Source organism: Epargyreus clarus, unplaced genomic scaffold, assembly GCF_041222505.1.
Source record: "Epargyreus clarus isolate Ecla_fem2 unplaced genomic scaffold, WU_Ecla_fem_2.2 ptg000019l, whole genome shotgun sequence".
Lineage (NCBI taxonomy): Eukaryota > Metazoa > Arthropoda > Insecta > Lepidoptera > Hesperiidae > Epargyreus > Epargyreus clarus.
This window is the reverse complement of record NW_027332227.1, coordinates 11,719,015-11,740,947: the sequence shown is the minus strand read 5'-3', so window position 1 is coordinate 11,740,947 and position 21,933 is coordinate 11,719,015. Positions and strand designations below refer to the sequence as shown.

Sequence of the window (21,933 nt, the reverse complement as noted above, 5' to 3'; positions counted from 1 at the left end):
AATATTAATATACTTGTCATTTACACAATGAAAATAAATGATATTTATTCATTTTGAAGGTAGTGACATCTGTTGTGTAGTTTTGAAGACTTTTAGTACGTTGATTGTATAAGCATACAATATTTGTAATAATATCGAGTAGCTCCGATAGATGGTGCTATTACCAGAAATGTATACTACTATAATACATACTAGATGGCTCTGTTATCTAAAGAAATACGCAAGTGCCATCCTTTGTGAAGTGAACTCCCGTGGAAAATGACAATTCGGGAAAAGCCACCCCGGATTCGGTCCAGTCGGCTCGGGACACTCACTGTGTGAAGTATTCTCGGGAACAGATGCTTCACCAACTTCAATTCTTCTTCAATATAGTAATATTGTTTTAAACAATTAAAAAAAAAATTAAAACATTTTATTTTATAATGCGTTCATATATTTTTGGATTATTCCGGCTTGTTTTTGTTTAGTTTCGCGGTTAAAGAAACTTTTGAAACTATTATATAATCAGTGACGTTTATCGAAGACCAGTCTACGCGGGATAGAATGATAAGTAAGTAAAACTTTTGTTTAGAATTAATTTAAGGGTAAAGGCGCATTATTTCGATGAATGCAAATTTTCATAATGAGTATATCATTGAGCGTGTAAAGTTAAAAACACAAAGTTGCATTAAGGAATTGCTATATTTCATATTTAGAATGTCCATTTCGTTCTTTTTTTATAATACTTCGAATTTTCTAACAAGTAGGCAATTAGCGAACTTATACCTACTGTTTATAAAAAGTTACAATCTACCTACCTACATTTAATCCGTTGGTACTAATAGGAACTACTTACCAATATTTTTCTTGAGCTGGATTCGTCATTTAATTTAGGATAAAATAGAATCGTATCCTGAATACGATACTTCAGTACTTTTTATTTCTGTGTGGTATTAAAGAACTTAATGAAGTTCGCATTTTATCGTAAATTTAGGATTACTCGCTGATTTGCATACACGGCGAATAAAATTATCACTTTCATTTGTAATGTATTTTATATTATTTAATTTTTTATTTATAATTTATATTCTAAACATAAGCAATTATCTCGAAATATTGCTATAGGTAGGTATATACCTAATAATTATCACATAAATTTATCGCATTGGGGGTTTGTAAGCTTGTCTCAAAATATAACAGATTTTTTAAAAATGCGGTTCGATTAATAGAAAACAGATAGCTAGTAAAGATACGTTATATTTTTAACACGTTTTTATTAGCTTGGGTTGTATGTATGTATGTATGTATGTATGTATGTACGTAACAGTAACGGAATCTTTGAACCCGATTTCTATCCACTTTGAACGTTCAGTTTAATTCAAAATTTCGAAGAATTATCAAAAACCGATGACAATGCACGATTATAATAATTTTGTACCATTGTCCTTATCAACATCCTCAGGATTAACGATTTTCGAGGCGAGAGAAAGCGCCTTAGGGAAAGTTCAGGCAGTTACTAAATTAATTTTTAGGTTTGAAAAATAATAATGTTATTTCCCTATAACTCAAATATATTGAAACATATCTATAATGCCATCTTGTAGAATGATTTTTAGGATTCCGGACACAAAGGGTAAAACGAAACCCTCCGCTGTCTGTTCGTGAGTCACAGGGCTTTATCTCTTAAACCGTAACAGATAGACACTAGATTTTTTTACAGACGATGCATAATGATGGTCGCTATAACAACAAATACTAAAAATTAATAAAATAAATATAGTTAAAAAAACTAAAAAACACGCTTTTAACACTAAAAAAGCGTGGGGTGCTCCAATTATCAGTTTTCGAAAAGCACCCCACACTTTTTTCACAATTATACTATTTACTGTTCCTTAATTGATTCCTAGATTGAAAATTATTTTCTACGTTTTAGTTGAATTTATCATAAAAGTGTGTTTTTTAGTTTTTTAGCTATATGTATTTATTTTTTATTACTTGTGGGTAGAATGCTTGTGGGTACATATGTTCATCTTAATTTATCTGCGGCTGCTATTGAAGCAATAGTTTGGTATACATAAGACGAGCAAATTGAATTTGCTTAATATCACAAACACTTATCGAATTTGTTAAATACTACATTTTATTTACAAATAGTTTTAATTTAAATAAACTGAACTTAACTAAAATGGTTTAAGTGTGATTACTGGCACACGGTCTATAACTATAACTACGAAGGATTATACCGTTTTCTAAATATTTTAAATTAGGTTTCCTGCTAAGACAAAAACTATGATATAAAATAGATTCTAACAACATTCTATATCAATTTTACCTATATACATAACGTGTCACCGACAGACGTTCCAAACGTGAACACTGGACGGTTCGAGTTAATTCGATCACTTGAACTATCGAGTTGAATCGATTGCAAATTAACGTAGCTACAATCAAATTTAACGTCTCTTGCAAATTGTATAATACTGATCCGGGCTTCAAGCTTGATATATGGAGTGATAACATTAGCATATTCGATTGATGTAGCTACAATTAATGTCCTCAACTAAATATTATGTGACGTGATAGAATCCCTAGTCTGAAATTCAGGCCGAGTTCGGGGGTCGCAGTTCGAATCCAAGGCGCCACTGAATTTTCTAATTCTGTTCTTGATTCTCTGTTTTCTGTAATGAATGTTCTAATTAGACATTTATTAAAAGAAAACACTGTAAAGAAACCTACACGGCTATTACTTAAAAATATAAGTTGTCGAGGGTGTGTCAAGTCTGTCAATTAGCGCTTGGTTAGCGTGGTGGACTATGGCTTAAACCTGTCCCTCTCTATCTGAGAGGAAATCCGTGCCCAAGAGTGGGACGGAATTTGCTTGGGGTCTGAACCCCGGACCTTTCGTTTGAGAGGCTGTGTTACAACCTCTGGGCTACCTCCATAGATAAGTAAAGATTACTCGCTCCTAACAATAAAATGTAACCTTTTGACATTTGTAACTGTCGATTATTTTCGTGTTTGAAAAATATTAAATTATGTAGGTAGTTGTTACATCGTTTACGAATGAAACGTTATATCTTCGCACTTTTTCTTTGATTTTGTGTCTTAACTGCGCATGTCGGCATTATTCCGCGTAAATTACACGATGACAGTCTTTAAACGGCTGACAGAAATTTCAGCTGTTTAAGTAATTTAATGGCTTCATTCAATTACAAGGCGGTGAGATATCTATACTTATCTATGGCTACCACTGACAGTATATAATTATTATTATGAGTAAATTACCCAATAGTAAGAGTTGTCAATGTATGTTCAAGATCAAGGTACTAAGAATTGATATTCCAGTTAATTAGATTACTTACAGTTAATGGAATATGATCTCATCTTGAGGGCGCAGCACGGAGAATAGTCAAACTAGCGAAATGGGCCAAACTGTGTAACTAGCAAGACCAATACAAATAGTTATTCGACCTAAATGTATTGCCATTTCAGCGTCCCTAGCGTAATTAGTATTATTTTGAAGTTTGCTACATTTGTGAATAGCTATTGAAAACTTGCAGGCGTTCGAGTGTAAGTTATATGGATGTTATCTTAATTAAAGTGTATAATAACAATATTTGTAATATATAACAGTCTTGTTAAGTTCTACGTTCTTGTTTGATGAGTTTCGTAAAGAAATACTTAACATTCATACGAGGCACTCAATGTAAGCCATAGGAGTAAGCCTTAGGAAGTATTACAATTTTATTTGAAGTGACTAGATACTTACCATCCACCTTGGACGGCCCACGGCCACCATATTGGATTGAGAATAACTTTTGTAAACTAATCATGCATCGTTATATAAACCAAACGGGTATACAAAATTTCAGCTCAATTGGGGTGAACAGGTCTACAATTCAATTGAAAGATTTGACTCTCATATATTCCATTTATGTGTAAAGGCGGAAAAAAATTCCACTGTTTGACTTTACGAAATTTTAATAGGGGTTTTGTCATTTAAAGGAGTATTTTTAGTAACTGTTATTTAAAGGTGCGTTTTCAATACCTGCATTTATCTCACAATTCTCGCTTACTTCGTTCTAATGTAAATCTTTCCCTCGCAACTCCTTCTTCTTCTTCATCCTTCTACGGTAAATCCTTCACTGCAGTGGCTGTGCGCCTATGGAATTCCTTACCGATTGTTATCTGACGTGCACAGTCATTGGACTCTTTTAAAAAGCCAGTGAAGGACTATTACCTAACCCTTTAATCTCTCCCTCTTTGATCTTTTATTTTCCTCTTACCTTTTCCTCTTTTCCTCTTCTCATTTTGCTACTTTGTTATTCTATACAAGCTGCTGACATATTAAAGTTGGTATATACATTTTGTACACCCTACCCTGTTTCACTTGCTACTGTATTTTGTTGTCTTAAAATCAATGGTTGTCTGGAAGAGATCGCTATTTTAGTGATAAGACCGCCGGTTGTACCCTTAATTACTTGTTATTGTTGTTTATTTTATTTTGTCTTTGGTGTGCAATAAAGAATTTTTGTATTGTATTATATTTTATCTTGACGGAGGCACTGCCGTGCCTCCGTCAAGTCGAGCCAAGTAGCCAAAAGCCAAAAAAACAAAAATTATAGGTTTTCGTAATTTCATAAAGTAATTATTAAACTTGTGATTTCATATCGTAAATTATTGATATATATAAACTAACAAAGAAAGATAAATAAAAGCTTGTAATAACAAAATATCTGTCACTTACAGTAGCGTGTTACAATAAACTCGTTACGTGTTTCGTATATATCGTATATCCTGAGTATTAATACTGCACGCGTGTAATACACGATTCGTTCGTGTTACGAACATGATTGAACGCCTGTTTACATTGTTCTTGTGTTTACCGAAATGTACCTTACGTTAATTTTGCTATTAACTTTGTTACAGGCGTAGTTCATGTTACAGTAATTATACTGTTCCATGTTTTGCAAATTATATAATTAGAGCTGGCTGTTTGTATTTTACTTAGAAACTTTTTACTTATCAATATTTTTATAAATTTGTTCTAGGGTCTGCAATAAACATAAAAAAAAGATGAAATGGGCGGGTTGTAGCAACCATAAACAAATTACTAGGTATTTAATTAAACATTTTTCGTTTAAATCTTCTAAAAAAATCACGCTTTATACTCATAATAGGTAGGTAGGTGGATAACGTATCTAAATCCTACTTGTGAGTTCATGCATAAAGAAAGTGTTTCTAAGTACCTACCTACCCTGAATCCGAAAAGTTAACTAAAAGTTTCAACAAGGGTCCAAATACGAAAACCGAATACAAAAGTGACTAGTTATTTTTCGTGCCCTCGTTAAAAGTTAGATAATTAGGCGTAAAACACTTTTAATTCAACGGGCCGACGCCGCGGGAACAAAAGGAGCAATAAACATGGCTGCTACAGCTATTTCCCTGTTTTCTCCATGTATTTTAAGGACTCGTATTTTTTTTTCTCGAATAGTTATAGAAAAAATCGGGCATAATTCTGAATGAGTAGTTTGTAATTCAGTTAACTCATTATTGTGTGATCTATTAAAGTGTGTGTATATACGAGTAATACTAGCTGACCCGGCAAACGTTGTGTTGCCATATAAATAAAAAATGTTAAGGGTGAACAACCCTTTTCACTTAGGGATATGAAAAATAGATAGTAGCCGATTCTTAGACCTACTGAATATGCATATAAAATTTGGTGAAAATCGGTAAAGCCGTTTTGGAGGAGTACGGTAACTAACATTGTTACATGAGAATTTTATATATAAGATTACTATTTACTATTTTAAAAGGGTGTTGTATGTGGGAACGTTGTTTGCACAGCAATTTACTTGAGATTCAATTTATTTATTTAAGATGTTTTAGACGCCTCTGGACGACAGCGATCCGAAAATAATCACGGATTTTAATATAAAACTCCAGTTAAGGGCCTTAACTCTTTGCTCTAAATGAGCTGTGAGTTACACGACATCGAATTTTTAAATCCGCTCCTTTTACCCATTTTCCCTAATTCAGAAATGTACATATGAGTGTATACGTTATGGAGATTAAAAAGATCATTTCCCATTCCATTTGGGGGCGCGCTTATGCGTTGGGCATAACCCTTTTTATGTTAAAACCAGAGCCGTGTTGATCGCCCTTCAAAGAGTTCAAATTTCCGTTTGATGGAAATACGCCGTAGAAAAGTATTTTGTCGTTTGATCGGGTTCTGTAAAAAATAAACAATTTCTACAGATTCGATTACGACAGCTCTCGACAGCTATAGGAACACAATTTATAATTAACATAGAATACAAAATTTCTGTCTCAATTATACATATTTAGTACAGTCTAACATACTATTTAAAGAAATAATATAACCGAAATGTAATATATTACATACAGGTCTGTGATTATATTTATAATGATGTATACACTGAAATTCGACAAATCACATTTCGGTCATTAAACATTTCCCCTTATATTGTTTGTATAATTTGATACGCAAAGGAAGCAACATTTTGGCAAACTAATTGCGCAAATTGAGCAGTTTCGAATATCGTTTATAGTGAAACTGTAGCAATAAATATAGTTACGAACTTTCTGAATACATAAATTCAAGTCAAACTAAAATTGGGATTTAGTTAACACTGTTTCTCTCGCTTCGCAACTCAAACAAACCTTCACAATATTCTGGACAATCAACGTCCTCTAATTTGATGTACTTCTGATTGTTTAATAAATTTGAGTAGTTTTGCAGTTTCATCTTTAATCCATTATCGTCCTGTAGCTTTTAGATTGTGTGTGAATACATTAAAATGTAGTTCACCGTTTTGTTACAGCCATACTTATACTTGGCGAATTAAATGTATATTATATCACCCTTCTTTGGCAGTCAGGTATAAAGTTTTTACAGGGAAGCTTTTTAGTAACTTGAATTTGATTTTTGTATTCTTGGTTGGAGTTAGCTGGTTTAATATTCAGTTGTAAGACTTGACTTTCCCGTAAATAATAACTAGCAAAGCAATTTAAATAAAAATTGTTTCGTTATAACCATAATAATAATAAACTACCTCGCATTTGATACAATTTTATAACATCACACCGACTTCCCAGTAGTACAGAATTAATAGTAGTATTTGAAGTAAAGCTTCTTAAAATAATTGTGTGGCATTTTGGTAATGGATGTCGGACTATTTCGTTGTCTAAGAGTTCTCTATAATTAATTTGCAGACATTTCCCACTGAATTGCTGCATTGAATAAAACACTTTTAACTTAAGCTTAAAACAATCATGATTAATTTGCTTTCAGTGCTGTGAACCCATACAAAATTATAAATAAATACATATTTTATATTGCTAAATTTGATGCTGGTCTAAGCGGTAACTGAACCCCAGATCTTCCATCTTGATGGCCTTAATAGTTCTGCATTACAACTCATTCGCCTAATATATCGCTTATACTAAAGCGAGGTTCTTGCTGGTAACCTATTGCCTATTTATTGTGAACGACGAGCAATAGGTGCGTAGGTTGCTGGAACTTGTCCCTGTAGTTCCGGGACTAGAATAGGGCTACGGTATCCCCTGCATGTCGTAAGAGGCGACTAAAAGGGGGCTTCAGGGGTTGCAGGTGGCAAGAGTGGGAGCTCGAACCGTCCAGTAAGCGACCCCGGGAAGGACGCGTGGTATGTGTGGTCGCATACAGTCGTGAACATCGGGAGGAGCGAAAACTGCTCCCCCAGAGCAGAGCCCGATCGGGGCATCGCGCTTGGAGGACTTCGGTTGTGTTCCGTCGGAGATCCCGGAGTTCTCCAACAAGCGATGAGGACGGCCACCGGGGGGTTTTAGTGCGGTAAAAGACCCACATAATTCGACGTCGCTCCCACGTCGTCGGGTAACTTTTGAAGGTTTCCCCCTCGTTAAAAAAAAATTTGCTGGAACTACTGGGTAGTTGGTTAAGCAGATGTGCTCAGGCATCTACTTTGTTGTTTCAAAGGCTTATGAGCAGTACACGTTTGATTTTATTCGGAAATAGTCCATTGCAACTTTTGGTTGCAATTGTAAAAGTCAACGATCGTTATTTACGCGACGCAATGCTATTAACCAAGTTTTGACCTGGTAACTCGTCGTGTTTGCAACTATATAATTGCCAGTGTTGCCAGCGATATAATTACATATATATTAATTAAATATTTTAAACAAAATCGAACTAGCCGGTGCCTAGCTCTGAGGGCAACCAGCGAGATTTTGCCGTGCCAATGTTAGAATTGTGACCTCGAGGCTTAAGTTTTAAGTCCGCGTTTTAAGCCCGGTTCGCCATTATGCGGAAGAGGTTATTATTTAGACGCGGAAACAATTACATCCTTTCGCAGTTTAATAGCCATCATATTTGCTATGGCCCACTGCTGGGCTCTGTTGTTTCCCCACTATATGAAGAGGTCTCGAGGATGAAGTATGCTTCATGACACTGCTAAAATACTCGTACCTACATTTTGGTGTACTTTTGGAAGTTTCATTTCTAATGTATATGATTCGAATTAAAAGGTTTCTTTATTTTTCTATGGAGACTTTAAGATAGGCTCGATTAGTGCATCGTAGAACCACGAATGGATACGGCTCAGTTGTTCCTGAATATGTGTAATTTCGATTGTGAATTTGCACGGAACATGCAAGAGTACCTACAAGCGTAATTCTATTATTGTTCCTAAATCTATTTACAAAAAAAAAGAACACAAGCTTAAGTAGAAGGAATAGCTTGTGACCAACCTATGTAGGATGTTTCAAACTGTCTATAGAGCCTCCAATCCGGCTCCTACAAGGTGCACTTTCATTCGACAAGTCAACTGGCTTAAATATATGGTCTCTCGCGTTAATGGATCCCAGTAGACCATGAATTACTGCCTAGTTTGTACTGTAACAGTCCGGATGTAAGAAACTACAGGTAGCGTTAAGGTTCTATTAAGAGAATAAAGGAAATCTGGGGAAAACGTGTTTGTTTACTTTCATTAATGGATATTATGTAAACTCACTTAAAACATAACAGAATGTTTCGTAATTCGAATTTACTGACACTAGCTCCACACGTACAATGTCAAGCGATCCTTTTTTTCTGATTTGTGAACTGACCGTGAACTGACAGAAGATTTACAGAAGTATCATATTTTAGTACTCAGGGGTAGGCATGTATCTGCGGCAAACTTTAGGTAGTGCTGCAGTACAATTTTGGGGATGATTAATCTTGTTTTTAGACGATAGTTTCTAAAGAAGAATACGTGTACCAACAACATAATAACCAAAGTTTCACTTTATTACGCAACGTAACGTAATATCCAAATGATTTGGCAAAATCTATTTTCCAAAACTTACCTGGCCTCTATTTAGTAACTGATCTTCGTACAAGTATTAGCTCTAGCACTCAGTAGTCCGTAGAGTGTACGGCCGAGCTTAAAAGTTTACAGTCGTGTTCGTGTTTAGTGCAGACCGCTATTAGCTAGGGTCGGGGTTCTTTAGAATTTGGACAACAGTTTGGGTATACGTTTTATATTTCTGTAGGTTTGGGAGGATTTATTTTAAGCTTACGTTCTAGAAACTAAACAGTACCTATCTTTATATATATATATTTCTTATGTGCGTGTGTATGTCATTGAACTCCTTCTAAACTACTGGACTTATTTTGATGAAATTTGTTGTGTGTGTTCAAGGGGACTTGAGAATGGTTTAGATTCACAATTTGGTCCGTGGGAAAAGGTTTTTTTAATTAATTTTTAATTCGTAAGTATAGTCGTCACAATTTAATAGGCCCATTTTGATGGCATGTGTCAAAATGGGCCTATTAAATTGTGACGACTTTATCAATTGATCATTTGATCATTTGATCAATTGATGATCTTTAGCAAAGTTGTTGACCAAGAGCCCACGAGGGTTTGGGAGTTGGTAAGACCAATTTTCGACAGATGGCACCACTGTCATTCCAATGCAGGTACAAATTTTCCGTTTTATGTATGTCATATTATTTCTTTAAAATGCGGGCGAAGCTGCGGGGCACCACTAGTGTTATATATAAAATTCTCGTGTCACAATGTTAGTTACCGTACTCCTCCGAAACGGCTTTACCGATTTTCACTAAGTTTTATATGCATATTCAGTAGGTCTCCACCGGCCATCGTTGGGGCGATGGTTCAGCACAGCGAAGCCTGGGACGGTATGATCACCTTCTGCGATATAGTCATGTCTGTGAAGGAAGACGCCGAGCGAGCAAGGGAGCGCGCTGAACCCGCTCGGAGAAGGAGTCGCCGCAGGCGTCGGTAACGCCCACCGGCGCGGTGTCCCTGTAGTTCCCGGACCAGAATAGGGCTACGGTATCCTCTGCCTGTCGTAAGAGGCGACTAAAAGGGGGCTTCCGGGGTTGCGGGCGGCAAGGCGGCAGGAGGCGACCCCGGGAAGGACGGCGGTATGTGTGGTCGCTTACCGTCGTGCACACCAGACGGTGTGGTGAGCATCAAGCTCACCTGGGCGGAGCCCGACGGGGCACAGCGCTAAGAGGACTCCGGTTGCGTTTCGTTGGAGATCCCGGAGTCCTCTAAGCAGCCCGGAGGACGGCCACCGGGGGGGTTTTAGTGCGGTAAGAGTCCCACATAACCCCGTGTCGCTCCCACGCCACCGGGTACCTTTTGAAGGTTTCCCCCTCGTTAACAAAAAAAAAAAAAACAAAGGACTCTCTATGTCATGATTGCCCAAATATAAAGACTAATACACAAACATTGTCTAGTCGGGCATCGAACCCGGAACCCACAGCGTGTCCGACTGGTATGGTGACCGCCCCGCCACGTGTGTTTTTTTGTGCGGGTATTGCGTAGATTAATCCTGATTTCATTATTCGTGCGGCCCTCGGAAAGCAAATCTAGAATTATCAGTACTTAATATTACTACTTTTGTACCCAAAATTGTTTGTGTTAACATATTTTATATTTTAACGTAATTGAATAGGAGGAGAATAAAAAGACTAATTTCCTTTTACTAATGAAGGAGCCTTTCAAAATACAAGTCGTATTGATTGTCGGCTAACTTATTTGATTATTTTATTTACACGAGCCTTACCGAAGTGACCTTGTCGTAATCAAGCTTCGAAAATCTTCAGTGGGGAAATTAGGAAAGAAAAAGTTTGTGTGTTTAGGTTCTGTGAGACGACATGGAACCTTTATGCCGTGGTCTAGAATATTATTGTTATTTAGGTACTACAAAAATATTATTTATGTTATAAACATGTGATAAAGATATTAATATTTATGTATTTCGGGCAACGTTAAGTTCTCCTGCTCATATCAGAACTTATTCCAACCCGCGCTTTTAATTAGGTATGCCTCACTGGCAAACAAATTCCACAGTTTCAAATCGCTCCTAAACCCTATTAACGAATGCTATCCAATGATAACAACCGAGATCGACGCTTTCAATGCGTTCTTTGAAGCACTTGTACCTACTTAGTTATCCATTAAATCTCTTTAAATAACGCTTTCTACACTCACTACCATAAGATTTGCTATATTGTATTTATTTCATCACGAGTATTGAACATGTATCTATAAACAGTTTTCTATCTTCAAAATAGCTGAAACTCTCCACGCATACTTGACGATAAATGGAAGATTGGGCGCTACTTGACAAAGGTCTAAGGCACCTCAATCATCTCCTGCATCGTCGAGTGAGGTCGATAATTGAATCACGATGGAGTGGTGAATTTTTTGGAGATACAAACATGCTAAAGGCTCTTACACATCATCTTAAAAATCTTTACCACAAAATAAACCATAGTGTGTAGAAGTATAAGTTTGTACGAGTAGCTTAACGCTAATGAGGACTATGAAAGGTTTTCTTAAACTGCTTTTCTAACGCGGCTCAATCAGGTGTTATGGATTGTCGTCAACCCTTTACTGTCCCACTTCTGGATACGGGTCTTTCTTCAAAGCGAGGGATTTAGGCCACATTTGAAATGCGACCCCCATTGAGAGGCCGGAGGGAAATGAAAAACATTAAAAGTATAGTTTATAAGAACCTCCATTAAATATAGAGGTTTTCCTCATAAGTCTATCAAATAAATACCAAGCCTACATGTAGACATATTTAACATGCTCGAAGTCTCATGACAGGGGACATTTACAATTTTTATATCGCCCGGAAATGTAAGACGTTGACAAATATGGTGGCATAAACCACATTGGTTACTTTTTACTTTAATTTATAATACTTTGGTAAAGTGGTAGAATTAGTACGGGTCGATCGAAGACGTACTATCGCCTATTTCTAGCATGAACTAGTTCTGGGTTTCGTTGGAAAGGTGCAAATAACGACTGACTTATGTACACATGAGGCGATCATCGTAGTCGTCAGGAGCAGCAAAGCATATGTGATCTATATAGAGCTGGTTACAGACCTTTATGTGCTGCAGTGACTACTTATCATCAAACGGACCGCACCCTTGTTTACTACATCCAACTTATAAAATAATCGTGACGAAAAGCGTGAGACGTGATTGATAAACGTGACCAACTCCGACGATTTTGTTAACATGAACTCCTCATAGATACTGGAGCGACCTTAACGTAATCAGGTTAGGGGATCTTGAAGAAGCCTCGGAAAAACTTTGTATGTTTAGGTACCGCCAACATTTGTTGTCGGATCACGTAAGTCTTGCTCAGTTCAGGGCTTAGTGTTTGCCTGAACTGGTCAGCGTACTTAATGAACCGCTTTAACTTTCAGGTACGTTGTTCCTTACTTGAAGGATGGGGCACCCTTTAGTTTATTAATGTTGTGTGGAACAAACAAGCATATTACCTTGGAAGTGGATATGTATTGCCATAGACTTAGATTTTTTGGATCCTATGTGTACACTGTACAGCCTACTATCATAATAAAAGTGTGGCGTGGCGGTCACTGTAGTGATCTGGCTTGGCAGAATAATGATATAGTGATCAACATTGATATATGTTTCCGAAAAATTGCGAATTTATATTTGTGTGTTTATATTGTAGGGGACGTTAATATAAATTAATGGTTCAGTATGAATTCGATATGTCGGTATAGTATAAATATGACATAATGAACCATCAAAGTTTCAAAATCATGATTGAAGCCGAAGGAAAGCTACAAAGTCTGAAAAGATAAGGGTCTCCATAATTTGACGTCATAGACCGACAGACATGTATGTAACATGTTATACGGATGCAATTCAATGTCTCATACATAGCAACTTCTTCCCTTTGTGGGAGAAAATTGAGAGAAAATCAAACTCAAGGGCTCAGACTGCCTAGAAAAATTCACTAAGGAATTCTACATTCAGTCTATGCCTCAAGATCTAATAACAAGTAACTAACTGATTTTTATTCAATTATATAGAGTGCCGATGCAATGGATTTCTTTGTCAAATAAAATAAAACATCTATTGGCGTAAAATCATATAACGTCTAGTCCAAACGTTCATGCTATCCACATCCCCTGCAGTATTGGCCCCTGATTGCCTTATAAAACTCCACATCCGAACTACAATTTACTTGCAGTGAAGGTGTGAAGCGAAATATTGTCAGAGTTTTATTGGTTTACGAGCTCGGGGCGTAAAATTGTACGTTGTAGAAATGAAAAAAGTCTATGCATTTCTATCAAACTTTTAGTTCTCCTGATAAAGTTTTTACGGATATTTAGTTAAGGTACATTTACTTTCTCTGTTTATATGTACCTCTTTCTTAAAGACGTGAAGCAGGAGAAATGAGAGGGAGTGCATTTTCTTACAAAATGACAATAGCAAATGGCCAAGATAGTCCCTCCGATGCTAAGTGCTTTCTTTCACCCACAAATAACCGTAATAAACCCCAAATATAATTGACCCAAAAATGGTCTTACATATATAGTTAAGGATTGATGGCTAAGTTGGCTTAAGGGAGAAATAGGCGTGCCAGGGATCTAGAAAATTTCGGTACTCTTAAAAGAGGTCTTGTTAATGAAATTACCTCGTTTCCAAAGTATTCATGACGTTATGATTTTAATTCATCACAGTAAGTGACTCCAATCCATCAAAACGCTACAAATTGTTCACAGTATTGCCTTTCTGATTGCCTTACTAAGCTACGTCCAACTATTTTACAATTCATGCACGCGCACTGAAAATTTGCCGTAGTCCAAAATCCTTTTACCGGGAGTGTAAAGCGAAAATGTCGATAGTATTTTATCAGTTTTCGAGTTCGGAAAATAAAGGATAAAAGAGCTAGAAATGCACACCTAAATATGGTTTCCGTTTCGTGTTTTTCACAATTACCTTTCTGGTAGATTGGAATGCAAATTGTTGGGGCGAGGCTTTGTTTTGTGTACTAGTCTAAAGGTATGTAATGCATGACAATATTTAGGAGCATTCGAAGTGTTTCATGATTAAAAAGTTAAAAGGTGAGGGAAGTACTTTTACCAATTATGCCTTTTAGCAGGTGCGTAGTCGGGCTCTAGTTTGAAATATGATTATGATTAAGTACGTAAAATACACCTATACATCTTTTCTTAGTGTTGAAGAGATTAACAACACAGCTACTGTCCAACTGTAGTAGAATTTTGTAGCAGATGTCCACCGGCTGTACTAAAAAGTAGATTGCAATTTTATCTGGCGCTTTTTCTCATCAAAAAAATATAGATACATTTAGGAGTATATATTTATTACTTTTTACTAAAAGGAAATGTCTTTTCCTAATTATTGAGATAAGAATTTTGGCTGGCATTCCGACAGAAATAATGGGGTGGGTTTTCTTTACGTTCCCTAATTTACTCAACGTGACAGTGAGATATCGAATGGTTTTAACGGCATTTTCTTTCACCGGAGTGCCATCTATTGTTGTATCTGTACCATTGTTTGTACTGAAATACAGTTTCGGAATAATAGCCTCTCCACACATTTGTTTCCTGTATCGATAAATTTATCTAGTGAATATATGTGACTTTTTTGATGTTTCTATTTTATGAAAGTATTTTTGTAAAAATAGTTTGACGCTAATTCCCATTATTATTATGAATATTGGAAAATTTGTAGGTACTTGCAGATTATCCATCTTTAGTATTAAGGCATTAAAAACTGTCTAAAATATTCCTTTGACGTGAAAATAATGTTAATCTAAAGTGTGTACTTAAGTTGTGTAATAAAGTAAAATTTATAATAAAAGTACTGTTACCTTGTCGCTAAAATAATTTTAAAGTAATTTAATCAAAAATTTGTGTGAAGTTTTAATCTAATGCAACATTTTGATATTCTATGGTTTCATGAGTTTATGATTCACGTATTTTGTGTTAAAACAACAACGATTTATTATTAGCTTAAGATTGCTCATTCTTAGGTCGAAAGGGTAGAGAGATAGTTATTCATCTTATGTGATCCCTTTGACCCTTGCCGCTTTCCCCCGTCATACTCTATTTACACAGCTTGTCGGGTTAATACGAGAAACAAATGATTAAATGTGAGTATGTTATAATATATTATGTTTTAGAGTGTTTGTACTATGCAAAATAAGTGGCTATTGTTTTCCGTGGATAAATGAAATAAACCCCAGATAGGGTTGCAGTTCTACATCAAATCGGCTACAGATGCGCTGCTCACTCTAAGGACTAATGGGCCTCTCGCCGACGGTTGTAGAATGTTGTGATCTAACGTAGGCTATTGCTGGCGGCCGTAGGCCAAAAACACAATCCCACGTTAAGGCGACGGCGTGGAAATCTCCGTCGACGTAGGTTTCGCCACCATGACGTGCACAACGTCTTTCGCTTCGGGTTTCAGAATGTTGCACGCCGAAGCAATTTACGGCGCCGTAAAAAAATTAAAAAGAGTCGCCGTTTGGCCTCAGGGGGAACTCTACGGCGCTGTAACGTACACCGTGTAGGCAAATTCCGGCGCGCCGTAGCAACTCACGGCATCGGAGGACATTTGCATTGCGGCGCCGTTTGCCGAGGCGCTACGTCGCTCCTGTATTAGTTCACTTTCTCTCGTGTGTTGCCTTCCTAAGCTGGCATCCTATAAAAGTATCTCTATTACCCTTTAAACTAGAATGCAGCCCTTTTAACAATAGTGTTATGAGGTAAATAAATATGTGTAACGATGGTGCTTCCGGGGAAAACCACTTTAAATTTGGTATATTTATATAACGAAGCAAAACAGTTCAGTGTTCTCTTTTAATGGACAACCGCTTTAGGTTTTGGTTGTAACGATTACGACCTTCAATGTCTTCAATATAAAAATATAGTTTATGTTTCGTACCTCGTTACTATAAAACAATTACAGAAAAACATGACCTGGAATAGCATGTAATTGTGATAGCATTCTAAAGCTAAAGTGCATTCGCTCCAGTAATTGCACATCGACTAACTGTCATAACAGTTTATCGCTTGTTCCCGACGGCGAGTTTGTTCCGGAACAACTCCGGTTGTTTGAATGTGTATGAGCTTAGCTGACGGAAACATTGTTGCAATGTTATTATATCATTGTAGGTGGTAGAATAACATTGAGAGATATAGTTTAGTGGGTTGAAATCCAGCCCCTATGTCTGAGACTCATTTTTGCGAACAATTTTCGTATTAGAAATTCATTGTAATCATTTGTTTTAACGGTGTTTTTTATCGTGGGAAAACCTTAACTCCTGCTAGTTTTAAAAATATCAAAAGAGTTTTCAAGATTGTGTGAAGTTTACCAATCTGCACATGGCAAGCGCTGTGGACTATGTGCTAAAACCTTCTCACTCTGACTGAGAGATTTGTGCCTATCAATGGTTTAGTAACAGGTTGACGAGAAAATAAATATTTCGAGACATTAAACCACAATTACGACCTTCAACAAAAAGAAAAAACCAACTAAGTATCTCCCGAGTGACCTCCTTCCAGAATTGCATAATTCGGTTAAGTTAAAGTCCGCTACGCTCAATAGCTCCTACACACTTTGCATGTTTTCACTTTTCCAAATCTTATGCGAGAGTAGGTCTATCAAAGTGATATTTACCTACATTTTAGTAACATGCAACTATTTTCGCAATCAGTCTGATGCACAGACCTGTGCTCTTTATGCGCAGTAATAGGGCATCGAGTACTCGTAGTCACAGTAGTTTGTTGCCGCTTTGTTCCCAGTTGGCCGCTAACGTTCCCCGTTCCAGTAATGTACGTGTTAACTTTAATGCGATTGCATCAAACACTCAGCTGTTAAGTATCTATATTGTTGTTTTGTAATTATAATGTTGCTCGCGCCTTCGTACGCGCAATCTATATAAAACTATAAGACAAAATACACCAGCGCAAAAATCTGTTGTTATTAGACAGAAAAGGTGTGACGGTAGTATCTCCAGAGTCGAACGACAAAGGGTCCTACCACCATAATTCGATCAAAAACAAAAAACCCGATTGCTTCAATTGCTTGCTAAAAAATAAGACATATTAATTATACATACTTAAATAAATATATATATATACTTTCTAATAACATCAACCTCAACAATAGGGCTAAAAATAAATACGTCGCGATGAATCGCGATTTATTTATTTTTTGATTTGGGAATTTGGTTAAAAAGACAGAAAGCTTAAAATACGGGACACCCGTAGCTCACATGAATCTATTAAACATTTACAACACGGCTCTCATATCAAAGAGTTTAACCTTAACAAGCACGTAAGTCTGTCTTAGTGATTACATTTTCGAAAACTTTGTTGATTCTAATTTACTTCCGCTTTCTTAATCTGCTTTGGGACTTTTTCGTTGTCTAACAAGATTGGATGAAGCGTGACTCGTGTTTCAGAGGAAATTTGTAAGGGTCTTCAGTTTTGTGGTTTTATTGTGCGGTTTTTATCCTGATAACTTACTATTTAATGTGAAGTAAAAAATTGCTATTTATATTTTTGTCGGTTTGAGGCAAGATGATAATTTCGCAATAGATACGTGGCAAACCAGTACAACTAGAATGTTGCATTGCAAATGAATATGCAGTCCACCTGATAGCAAGTGATCCGACCTTCTGGGGGGAAAATCGTGTTGTGCAAGATTTACTCTGATCAAACACTCTTGATGGCATCTCTACACACAGAAAATAATAAATCAAACGTGATGTCTAAGGCTCTTCTTGAAGTCCATAAACTCCTATCTTAGGTCTGCCACACCACATGCTATCCTAAAGACTGTTTAAGTTGAAGTCCTTATGACAATGCCGTAGTTACGTAGAAATAAGTGTCTGTTTCCTCTTGATTCCAACCACATAGGATTCTATCACATGATTTAACATTATTGTGTACTTCTAAGTACGAGGCGGAACTATGGCTAAAAGCTAATAAAAAGAATAATTCCGTAATAGATTAAACTTACCAAACGACTACGCACGTCGTCTATTTACGAGGATGAGGGAAAGCCATTAACATTATTTGTATCGAAGGCTTCTGTATGTCCGAAGGCCTTTATCGTGTTTTTGGGGAGGATTCGCACAAAACATGAAAAATTACTTAAGTTTTACTTACCTTTTTTGTACGGAACAAATGTGTGTTGAAATCCTTTTGTGGTTACATTATTTCACTTTTAGGTTAACAATGAATAGGCGGTCCTTTCTCCGATATATTCAAAACACTTTTAGTAGGAATTTAAATATTATCAGAGAAGACTAAGCGACCAACTTCAGGAGTGAGGCACTGGTGGTTAATCGAATCAGGCACTAAATATTTTGGGATTGAACTTACTGTAAATCTTCATCTTATATATAACATTCTCGTGTCACAATGTTAGTTACCGTACTCATTCGAAACTGCTTTAACGATTTTCACCAAATTTTATATGCATATTCAGTAGGTCTCAGAATCGGCTACTATCTATTTTCCATACCCCTAAGTGATAAGGATTGTTCACCCTTAACACTTTTTTATTTATATGGCAACAAAGTTCGGGTCAGCTAGTTCATTTATACAAACTTGAAAAAGCTGAGCTACAACTCCTTTTTGTAACTTTACCATTTACCTACGTAATAAAAATAAACCCAAAGGTTCTATTGCCAATTACACCGCACATTTTAATCAAGGTATTTATTTTCAGTGCCTGCGTATATGATTTTCTTTTATGCTCACTTGAAATGAGCTCATCAAAATGTATAGTACGCATATACATACAAATACACAATACCGCCCCTTGCTCGGCGCCATAAAAACTAATATGTCCCATTTCGTACTTCGCTTTGAGATATTGCTTACGTTACACTTATTATGTTGTAATATTTGCAGCATGGTAAAGATTTTTTCATATTAAGTAAATGATAAATGAAAAGTCTTTAAAATATCCTTTTGTGCGTGTTCGAGACAAATACAAATTTAGAAAAAATATCTTTCTTTGGCAATTAGATAATTACTATTAAGATATGATTGTTACGAACTATTATTATAACTGCAAGAACTGTAGTCTTTTTAATTTCTTCGGTATAAGCTTCTTATTTTGCTGCTGTTTTTGTTTTGTAGAATATCGTAAGGTGGATATTTACATGAAGCCTACGCGAAGTGATCTAAAGATGTCAGAGATAGTAATGCTGTGCACATGTGACTGATTCAGATGATGATGATAATTAAGTGATGTGTGTGATGATTAGGTGAAGACTTCAACCCCAATGTTTGGTTAATTATGTCCAGATAGAATAATTGCTAATAATGCACCATGCTCGTTTCGTTGCTACATACGAGTATACTTGCTACTTTTAATTTTCCATATTTTAAGAAACGTAGGTGTATAAAATAACAAGAAATAACCTAGAATGCTGAAGAGAGTAGGTACATTATATTTACAGCATAATATTACATGAATATTTAAAGATAAGTGCAACGCTTGGGGGAACAATAAAAGCAAATTACTAACATTTGTGCTTGTAGCTAAGGTTTTTGTAGATATTTTATGTGGCCCCGATAAGAATCTAGGTCTGAATAGCGGATAGGGAGGCCCACTGTCCCAAAATTCGCATTTTTACGAACAAGGCTTCTTTCGCCGTAGATTGTGCCATTATGTTGAGATTGGTGAGATATCTTTGTAAAAGTATTATTTACTTCAGATAAAAGAAGATAGTGACATATTGATATGTATATACATTTACATGTTTTGTGTCGTTAGGACGCAAACATAAGTGACTTTTCCCATAGATTCCGGGGTTATAGCAGATAATCCAAGATGCTACAGGTTGTATCAAAGGTAAAATATGTTAAGTAAGAAGAATAACTTTGAATAGAGGAAGAGGGTGAATGGTATTTGTATCGTACTACGTAGATTTTTTATATTCCGTTTCAAATCAATACTTTTATATAAGAACATGTATTAACCTTTACTGATGTGTAAAAACTACATGAATTATCGATAAAAAAAACTAAGCATGTAATTCAGCCGAACCGCTTCGAAGGACAAATGTTGAACTGTAGCTCATTTGCAAACTGAACTCCTTGTCGTTAATGTGTAACTTGTAATATTACAGTTGATCTGAGAGCTGAGTTGGCCGGTAGCTCACGTAAATTATTTATCCATGAATGTTCCAAATTACCATGAAAAGTAATTATTCACTAAATATAATTTTGGTTTCAATGACAACATAATATGCATTTCCAATTATGAAATATCGTATGACGTGATAATGAGTTCGCGGAATATAAGCACACTTAATACTATAATAATCAATATTAAAATAAAATTACATGTGGTGTGGCGCTAGTGCTACCGCAATCGAGCCACATAGAGTTTTACCATCTTTGATCGTATGTACGTATATTATCGTATCTATCCGCTAACCCGCAGTAAATATTCGCCTGACGGCAATTTCCTACCCAACTATGAGCAATTACTTTGACTTAATCAACTCGCGGATTCGTAATTAAAACAGGTCGGATGCTCCCTATGAAATACAGTGCGAACGGTAGGCGGAGAACACGATTATTTGGGTTATGAATTTGTTGAAACGGCTTTTTATGTAATAAACGTAATAAATGGGAGTAAAGATAATCTACTCCGAATTAAAATCTCACATAATTGTAGCCACTTACCATTAGATGGACTGTATGCTCGTCTGCTACTCCTATATTATAAAAAAAAATTAACTATTTAAAGTATAGATAAGTACCTACTTTTAGACCCATCGTTCAATTTGCCATTATATTTTATTGTACACGATTTTTAAAAATCCTATAGAGCAAGTTACAGCTCCACCATAGTGTGTGTATGTTTATTAAGGACACCCCATAAATATGACCCTCGTCCACGTCAGATACTGCCTTGTTCGCAATAACGGTTACATGCTGGGGTTTATTGTAACTGTTGTACTGTTACTATCATATTTATGGATATAAAATTCTGACCTTATTTTGTCACATCTCTAGTAATAGGTATGTCAGCGATTGTATATCACTAACAATTTTGATAAATTCTATTATTGTGTCATTAAAAAGTTACTTGTTTCGGATAGTTGTTTAGTGTGATATCCAGTCAATATTATTCTTATAATACACACAAATCAGAAATTGAAACGTCCGTTTGACAGAGTTTTTTACCCACTAATGCTTGCGTTTGATTTCCTCAACCTGCAAATCGTTTCCGATTAACTGATACTGAGCTACTGAGCTAAAACGCAACTTGATTTATTTGAACGAATTTATCAAGCCTTTAATGACACGTACTTATATGTAAAAGAGTTCACATTTTTGGCAAAGCTGTTAAAGTTGATACTGGCCATTAATTCAGAGGCGCTTGACGACATTAATATGTTTCCGGCTACGCTGATGCAAATCCCCAGATAATATGAATGCGAGTTGGCAGCCGAACCACGTCGCTATACGATTGCACTATTTATTTTATATATGGAATACATTTGATTCGTTAGTACTTTGTTGTTTCCTAGTAAAATAATTGTAAGTAATTCGTTAGTAGAACTATTTATGGTATTTTTTTTT

General features: G+C 36.0%; 1 protein-coding gene across 1 annotated transcript in view; it reads left to right on the top strand.

Annotated features, from left to right (window-relative positions):
* Window positions 1-322: 322 nt before the first annotated feature.
* Window positions 323-21,933, top strand: part of LOC140750244 (uncharacterized) — a 284,412-nt gene continuing 262,801 nt past the window's right edge. The window contains exon 1 of the mRNA XM_073083679.1: window positions 323-550. The gene's annotated coding sequence lies outside the window, so the exon portion shown is untranslated. The remainder of the gene's footprint in view (window positions 551-21,933) is intronic.